We start from the raw sequence: 8,804 nt of genomic DNA, 5'->3' as shown, positions 1-8,804 counted from the left end.
AAAAAACGTCCTGTGAGGGGCGCCTGAGTGGCTCAGATGGTTGAGGGTCAACTTCGGCCCAAGTCATTATTCTCGGTTTGTGAGTTCCAGCCCCACATAGGGCTCCCTGCTGTCACGCAAAGCCGGCCTCGGATCTTCTGTCCCCCTCTCTCTCCGCACCTCCCCCTCTTGTGCTTTCTCAAAAATAAACAAACATTAAAAAAAAAAAACTTCGGGTGATTCCCCACGTCTATTGAATAAAGATGGAACTCCTTAGCCTGGCATACAAAATCTTCCCCAGTCTAGTCATAGCTTACCTGAACTTTTGCTACTTTTATCCTCTAAAGTTGTGACATGCTCACAAAAACATCTCATTTGAGCTTTCTACCAACATCAGCATTTTTCCACATATAGAAAAAAAACAAAGTGAGGGTTAAGCACTTCACCACATGAACATTCCAATGAACAAAGTTTGGTTCTTAAATCCATCATGCTCCTTTATCCAAGAGGGGTGTCCTCCATCAGAGTGATGACATGTGTTAAGCAGGGCATAGCATTTGCTGCAGAGGCAGAGAGGTTTAATTTTACTCTAACTGCTCCCCTCTTTTCATGTACAGCACCGCTGCTAAGTCCCTTGGGCCTATTGGATTTCCATGTATGTGTATTTCTTTGCTTCCGTGTGATCTCAGCAGGGATAAATGAACCTAAGATATTAAAATGTAATTTGTTCAGATCTCTGCCTTTAGGGTGAGCACTAAGATGCTGCCATCAGCCAGAAAATTTGTGATCTAATTTGGAAGCAGTGAGCCATGCTGTCTTCTCTCAGACACTTGAGAAAGCTGCACTGAGTTCCCACTTTCCCATGGTTTTGTAAAAGCTTTTCTTTTGAGCTATAAACAATGTTGATTTTTTTTTTCTCCACCTTGCCATTCCAATAAAGATTTGCCTAGTAAAGACAGGGAGTAGGAACTTCACTTTTCAGCTGTCACTCTATTGAAATACCATGTTGCATAAGCAATGCATCTTTAGTCTCTTGACTGGGCTCTACCAAAGACCATCCCACCTTGACCTACTTTTTACCTAGACAGTTTGGAGGAAACCTGTCCCCAGCATTTGCAGACAGATTCCTGGGATCGGCACCGAATTGGCTTACACGAAGATTCTAAATTGACAGTTTTCGTATGCTCTGAAGGAGATTTCTTACCCATATATCATTAGGTTAAAATCTTCAATACTGTCGCTAAGCCAAAATCAAAGATTTTTGTTTTTCTGTAGAAAATTTTACCAAATCTAGCTCCCTCCCATCTTATCCCACTTAAAGACAGATTGTCATTACTAGTTCATTGGTTTCTGTAGTTTTAGGTTTGGTTTCTCGGCAAAAGAAAAACATATGCAGGGCTATAAAAAATAATCACATGCAATTCTGGACTTCTTTAACTCTAAGATTTAGTTAAGTTGGAAATGGAAAGCACTGGACATGATTTTGTTTAGAAGAACTCAGCATAATAAGCAGTTGGATTAAACCCCATTTAAGAACGAACCACAAGCTTCAAATGAGCTGCTGAACTTCACAGACAGGATCTGAGAAGAGAGACTCAGAGTCCTTTTGGAGTCTGAAGCATCCTCATAACTTCCTGCCATCCTCCAAGAAAAAAGGTGAAGAACAGGGTTTAACTGCATAAATGAAATTTAATTCAGGAAGATGCTAGTGTATTATTACTGACACTAACAGGCACACACACAGAGGGAAAGAAAGTAAACAAAAACGAATGTCCCCACACTAACTTCAGGGTAATACAATAGCAAAATGCTAGGCTAGCTGTTGAAAGTCATGTGCTATTGTTGGTATTTCCCTTACAAAAGTCTAGCAACTTTCTGAAATACAACTTTTTTCCAAACTAGATCTAGAGGAGAAAGCACTAGAATCCTCAAGTCTTCAGCATAAAAGTAACTGAGTCACACATTCGTTGGCCGCTGCAGACATCAGCAAGATGTCTTTCATGAATACTAATTGACTGATAGCTTCTTAACAATGCAACAACAAGGGATTTGAGGCTTTTAAAATAAGATGTTGCCTCGCCATTCAGACAGTAAATCTGACAGAAAGCAAATAAAATTCCCAGCAAATGCAGTAGGCTTACAGACTACCAAGTGTATTAGCGAGTGACAAGGAAGCCTTTGAGGGCCCAGTGGCTCACCTTTAAACAACAGTAAAACAACAGGACATAGACACACCCTTTAAAATTCTGTTCTCCGCTACATCTCATGTTTCATCCAACACTGACTGGGTCTCAGTCCCTTCCCGCAAAAAAACAGTGTGGTTTGAAGGACAGAATGATGCCCTGTGCTACAAATTTACATGTTTTAACCCCTCAATCTAATTTTGAAAGACAACTGACAAAGACGATAGTAGGGTTGGGGTAGGTCTTTAATGCTGGAAATGGGTATATGTCTTCCTTTTTTTTTTTTTTTTTTTTGTATATGCAGCCTATTGCAATGTTCTCCCTCCCTTAAGGTAGCAACGATTCTGTGCAAATTATAAGAACAACTTTGCAAGCCTGATTAAAAGGCATATCAATTTCTAGGCATGGGTTTTATTTTTCAATCGCATTTTCCTCTGTGAAAACCTTTATTAGATTCTTAGCTCTAAGTGTGTTCTGACCATGTAATTTAACAGAATGCTGCACTTCCATAAGCCTATTTTCATCATGCAGTCGATTGTTCATCATGAATATAAATATAATCCATAGGCTCCAACAAAATGTGCCACGCTCTCAGGACTACCTTAAAATAAAAGTTGTATACATTGTCACTGAGAATGACACAGCCACATTACCTGTATTTCAACTTGTACTGATTAAGCTTTTCATACACCCAACCCATTCGACAGAGATAATTAGATAGCATAGGAAGCTCTAGCATTATAAAATCAAAGAACTTAAGTCTCATTGTAAGCTCTAAGTGCCAGATTCCTGTCTCTAATGTTTATAGGGCATGACTGCCACCTACTGGCAGGCTTTAGACATTGCAACATCTGAGTGCCACCGACTTCATCTTTACAATCTAACCATGGCAGGCCTTTCCCCCAGAGCCGAAATGCACCAGTTTTCGTTGTTTTGTTTTGCTTCTGCCAAGAGATTTTTTTTGAAAGGAATGGATTTTGAGGAGAAAAAACAAGGAGCAGAAAGGTATGGAATAGAAAATAAATACAAAAGCAAAACTGTTCTATAGCCACAATAATCCGTACAGAAAATGCCCTGTACAAAATACAATAAAGGTCCAAAGATTGAGCCATTCCCATAGGCAAGGCCGAAGACATCAGTGCTTGAAATTCAGGCTTTTAGTCCTTGTTTTGGGATGGATCACTGGGTTTGTGGACAAACCCATGGACATAGTCCATGCCTTTAACTAGATTTAAACAGAACAAATGGCCACCTGGCCCAGGTAAAAGTAGATGAAGTGTTTGGTTTCATGTGTCACAGAACTACTTAAGTTCCTCCCCACAATGCAGTAACAGGTGGGTTTGTACTTCTCATCAAACTCCTTCATAAGGGCCGCAACAGCCTTCTCTATGTTCTATTTCTCCAAGGCCTGAGTAGTACGCTCCGCCAAGTCCTGTTGCATTTTCTCGGGCATACGGGCATTTTTTTTTATCACAGCTTTTTGGTGACACATGGTTGCCATGGGTGGGACTGGCCAACTGCAACGGTCTCCTGGGGAAGGGGCTGGCAATGCTCAGCCCCGGCAGGAGTGGCCATTCCTGCCGAAGCCTTGGCCCATGTCTGAAATGCACCAGTTTGTTAGGTATACAGCTTGCCTCACTAGATGTTACTGTTTTTGTAAAGAGATCACACAAAAAGAGTGCTGGCTCTCGTCATTATCTTTTACACTGTGTGTGCAGCATATGCGCATAAGTATGTGTGTTTGTGCACTTGTTTGAGTCTATCTTCCCCTACTAGAATGTAATCTCAATATGAGCACAGCATTATTTTATTTGCTAATGTATTCTACTGGGCCTAGAGCAGTGCCTGGTACTAGTGAAGAATATTCATTGTACACTATGAATAAATGAGCAAAATGATAATGCTGTTTTAAGGCAAGATAGTATATTAGCTAATATCCTAAGTTTTAAAGACAAGCCCTAATAAACTGAACCTGTGGCTCTCTTTCTATCTTCTATCTATTGGATTTTTGTCATGCTTCTTAATTTCCTTGAGACTCAGTTTGCTAATCTATTAAGTAGGGATAAAATAAGACTAAGGTAGTCAGAAAAATTAAATGGACAAATGTTTATAAAGCACTTGGCACAGAGTAAGTGCATGATAATATTATGACATTATTAAGTCATATCATTCAAATGAAAGATCTTTCAGAAATCTAATGAAGGCAGTAAGGAGTTTTATCTTCTTTGTGCATGCTGGGAGCTCTTTCTTCTCCATCATCCTTATTATCCACCCCGATCTATATCCAACCTACAAAATTCCCCACTTCCACCAAGAGCTGGTTCCAAGCTGGTATCCATTAAGCTTTAGCATTCAGAGAGTCATATAGACCCTTAGGGCTGTTAGAAGTTTCAGTGTGATATTTAAGAAGTCACTATTCTGGAAATCTCTAAGTGTATTCTGAAGCATTTAAATAGTTCAGCACTCTCTGGAGGGTTTTATACGTGTTTTAATTTGTATTACAGCTGATATCGTATTTCGTTACCTGCCAGGGAACCATTTTGTACTTACAGGAGAATATCTACCCACGAGAACTTCTGTTCGAATGTCAGCCAAGCAATACAACTCCCATTAAGGAAGTCTATTATCCCATGTGACATGAAGTCCACAGGTGGTATGGTTGCTGACTCGCAGCTGGACAACATCACAAAGAGCCCACGTTGCATTATGCCCTGTCGTCCACAGTGTTGTTTTATCTCAAGGCTAGTTCCTTTTAGAGCTTTAGAATGCTTCCAGTAGAAATCTGGGCCACATGGCATGCTATTCACATTCAGTGGGAGAGAGAGAATGGTTCTCAGAAGGATCCTAGGAGGGAGAGAAGGATTTTTCCCATAAAGCTCTGAAAAACCATTTCTCTTGGCTCATTGGTTGAAATACTAACACACGTCCATTCTTTTTTTTTTTTTTTAACGTTTATTTATTTTTGAGACAGAGAGAGACAGAGCATGAACGGGGGAGGGTCAGAGAGAGGGAGACACAGAATCTGAAACAGGGTCCAGGCTCTGAGCTGTCAGCACAGAGCCCGAAGTGGGGCTCGAACTCACGGACCACGAGATCATGACCTGAGCCAAAGTCGGCCGCTTAACCGACTGAGCCACACAGGCACCCCCACATATCCATTCTTAAACTGGCTGACTCCAAGATTAATCTGATTGGTTTAAAGTCTTAATCATGATCCTTCCCTGGAGCAAAATGGAGTCAGCTTCCTCTGAATCCCATGGGCTACATGAAGGAGGAAAGTAGACCTACACAAAGTCCATGTTTATTAGAAAAAATAAAGGAGAGAATGGAGGTGAGGCAGGCAGCTAAAAGTTCCCATGCTAATAAGCACATGGATATATAGTGGTCCTGTCTGTGAACATAAATATCAGTATGCTGAATTGTTCTTGATTTAAAAAAAAAAAAAAGAATCCTTGAAATATATATTTTTTTTTAAAGAGACATTTTTCTGGCAGTCCACATACAAAGAATCCAATATGCTTCCACAGAAATGTTACATGTTTAGGTTTATTATGACATAAAACTTCTGTATACTCTCAAATGGTTTTTAATGTTTATTTATATTTGAGGGGGGGAGGGAGGGAGGGAGAACAAGCGGGGGAAGGGCAGAAAGGGAGGGAGACACAGAATCCAAAGCAGGCTCCAGGCTCTGAGCTGTCAGCACAGAGACTGATAGGGGGCTTCAGCCCACGAGCTGTGAGATCATGACCGGAGCCGAAGTCGGATGCCCAACCAACTGAGCCACCCAGGCACCCCAAAAACTCCTATATACTTTCAGAATATGATACAGTTCAGGCAACAAGAACACAGTTAAGTTAAAACTCTGAGTACAAGTGCCTATTGCTTCTCTGGATCTTAGTTTCCCTACCTATTAAATAAAAGATGAACTAGATAAGTTCAAAGGTTTCTCCCCAGCTATGTCATTCTGTGTGTTTTAATCTATATCCACTGATATGACCAAGTGAATATACTTAACAATGTGCATGTTTTTATTCATAATTCAAGTAAGTATTGACCTCTTGGTATGGACTCTACTTGGTACAGAACTGACAAGACTGACACAAAGGTGAAGTAAGTTCTTGCTTTCCAGAACCTTCAGTGGGGAGAAAAGGCAGATATAAGAAAATATTAGAAGACACAGCAACAAACAGTAGCAAAGCAACCACAGAATGGAACAAAGGAGGAGTATCCTAAGCAGGAATAGTGAGGTGAGGGGAATATTAGATTCAAGCCCCACCTAGGAGAACAGGTCTGACTTAGAAGACCGAACAAAATGGGGCGGGGGGTGGGGGGTGGGGGGAGCGGATATGCAAACACTGCAGGTCAGGAATTGGTTTCATATGTTTATGAAACTATGAGTAGATAAGACGGTTATAATGATGGACGACGTTGATGATGATGCTTGATGGGGTGATAACTGCAGATTACCGTGACCTACCAAGGGCCAGCACTTAAGTTACAGTATTTCATATCATCCTCACAATAACTCCAGGAAAGAGGTGTCATAAACCACATTTAACCTTCAGCTTACCCTGCTCAAAGTTTAAAAAAAAAAAAAAAAGGCAGTAAATCTCTGACTAGAACACAATACCCTGTAAGTTCAAAGAGCACAATGCCTTTACCACACTACCCTGCCTCTTTGAAATGCAGTGGCTCTTAGCATCCGCATGAGCCTGAAAGGCAGGAGTCAAGAAATCAGGCTGTACCTCAATTTCTACATGAGGGCCAATTTAGAAAAGCAAAAACATTTATGGCAAGGCTACATTTTCTTTCATACAAATGAAAATAGCTTTACTGATCTCATAGAGAGAGGGGCATCTTCAGTTGGAGAAAGATACAGAGTTTCAAATTTTATATTATCTATTGATTAAATAGAATTTTGACAATGAAATCAATGGCATTGCTTGTTAGCCACTGAAATGTAAATATCCAGGCACGTTTGAGAAGTAGTAACACAGAGGCAGGCTTTTATCTGGAAATTGGATTGAGGGGCTCTATTCAAAGTTATGCAGCCCCTGGGTTGCTCCCTACTGTATGTGATGTGCTGCTTGGAGAGATCAAGAGAGACTCCTCGCTGACCTCCCACCCTTCACATATACCACACATCCACCTCTGTCACCTACAAAACATCACCACTACAGGATATTCGGTTCAACACAGCATCTATCTGGGGCCCTTCTGATGGTTTCTGGGGTCCAGGCATACGCTGGTCAGGATCACCCTGTAACATTTCTATAACATGAACACACACACAAAACTCCATCATCCAGTCAGCACTGTTGAAATGGAAATGAATTTCCCACCACTGCCTGAATTCCCAAACACACTCCCCAGGAAGTCATGTACCGTGACTGCTGAACTTCTTTCACCAGCCACCGTTCCCTCCCCTACAATTGTAAAAAATGCCTTTTGATCTGTGACCTGCATTTAAAAACTGACATCTGGTGGTTAGGGTGGTAATTAGGCATCATTTAAAAGTTATTTCTGCCTTGTTAACTGAGGTACTCTGTGATCAAATTATGGGATAATTTAGAGGAATTCAGGCATATTGATTGCATAATCTATAATGTGTGTAATTAATAACTACCCCCTAAAAGCTCTGTGTGAGAAATTGTAAGGGTTCATATTAGACAAAAAGTCAAGGTTTGAACAGTACTTTCTCCTCAATGTCTTTCATTAACAACACACAAAAGGGAAAGCTTTCAAAGGGGATGAAATCAAGTTTTGATGCCAGAATGTATTGACTCTGTTGCACAACTTGTATCCCTAATGGCCACACACTCGTGTCATTTGGGAATCTTCTTGCACTGGGTGCCTAAAGTGTCAGTTCTCTAGGATTATACATCTTTGGGGGTACTCTGGCTGCTGGCCTCTTACAGACAGTCTCTCTAACCACTTTTGGGTTACAAAGGCATGCATGGGGGTGCCAACGTTGCAGGCTCGCCGATCTTGCAATGAGCTCATGCCAGCAGTTTTAAGAGCATATGCTGTTTCTACTTGTGCCTCAATTAACAGCAACAATTCTATTGGTTGTAGGAAAGGTGACAAGGGTTAGATCTCTGTGTCCCCAAGAAATACGCACACATACACACGCAGACATTATTATTAACTAAGGTTCCTGCCCCAAACTCCTTTTTGTTCTCCTACTCTATGAATTAGGCTGGATCTTCTGTGAGCCAGGAGGACAACTTGAGCTCTATACTATAGGCAAGCAAGATACCTGCTCAGTGGCTCCTTTGTATGAGTCCATTTTAGTGCTATCAGGCCCTCAGAGAATCTGACAGTGCCTGAACAGGAGCATTGAGGAGTAAAGACAGCAGAGTTCATAAAGGAAGAGGTGTACTAACTCAAAGAGAAGGATCTGCCTGGCCCATTTGTATATCAAAGGAAATGTGACCTTGTTTAGTATTTATACACAGTCTGGTTGGGCACCTGCATCAATTTATCATCTTTTTTCTCCACCTACTAATGTACCACTTGATGGAATGGTGATAATAATAGCTTGTATTTGTTGAGCTCAGTACTCCACTAAGTGCTTTACATTTAACCATCAAAAGAACTCTGGTAAGGTAAGTGCCATCACCATCTCCAATTTACAGATAC

The 8,804-nt window shown here is 40.9% G+C and overlaps 1 pseudogene; it reads right to left on the bottom strand.

The window, feature by feature from the left end:
• Positions 1-3,393: 3,393 nt before the first annotated feature.
• On the bottom strand, positions 3,394-3,844 carry LOC122229304 (annotated as a pseudogene).
• Between the last annotated feature and the right edge of the window lie 4,960 nt (positions 3,845-8,804).

Source organism: Panthera leo, chromosome C2 (assembly GCF_018350215.1).
Source record: "Panthera leo isolate Ple1 chromosome C2, P.leo_Ple1_pat1.1, whole genome shotgun sequence".
NCBI lineage: Eukaryota > Metazoa > Chordata > Mammalia > Carnivora > Felidae > Panthera > Panthera leo.
Note: the sequence above shows the minus strand (reverse complement) of the source record. Positions and strands in the feature narration are given on the sequence as shown.